This window comes from Solea senegalensis, linkage group LG19 (genome assembly GCF_019176455.1).
Source record: "Solea senegalensis isolate Sse05_10M linkage group LG19, IFAPA_SoseM_1, whole genome shotgun sequence".
Lineage (NCBI taxonomy): Eukaryota > Metazoa > Chordata > Actinopteri > Pleuronectiformes > Soleidae > Solea > Solea senegalensis.
In genome coordinates, this window is record NC_058038.1 from 5,177,695 (window position 1) to 5,178,009 (window position 315).

Sequence of the window (315 nt, forward strand, 5' to 3'; positions counted from 1 at the left end):
ACGCGGACACACACACACACACATAAACACACACACCCACTCTCTCTCTCTCTGTGTGTCTGTGTGAGAGACAGTGTGGAAACGTCACGTGCTCATAAAATAATAATAATAAAAAAACAGTGTGTGTGTGTGTCTGTCGACGCAGAGAGATGATGCAGATTTGTGGAGAAGAATTAATATGGAAAAGTGATTTTTTTTTTACGCCTATTTCTGGACCTTCTCTCTGGTCTGGAGCGCACAAATGAAGTCCAGATGTTCCTCCTCCTCCTCCTCCTCCTCCTCACTTCCTCTTTCAGAACACATCCCAGCATGAAC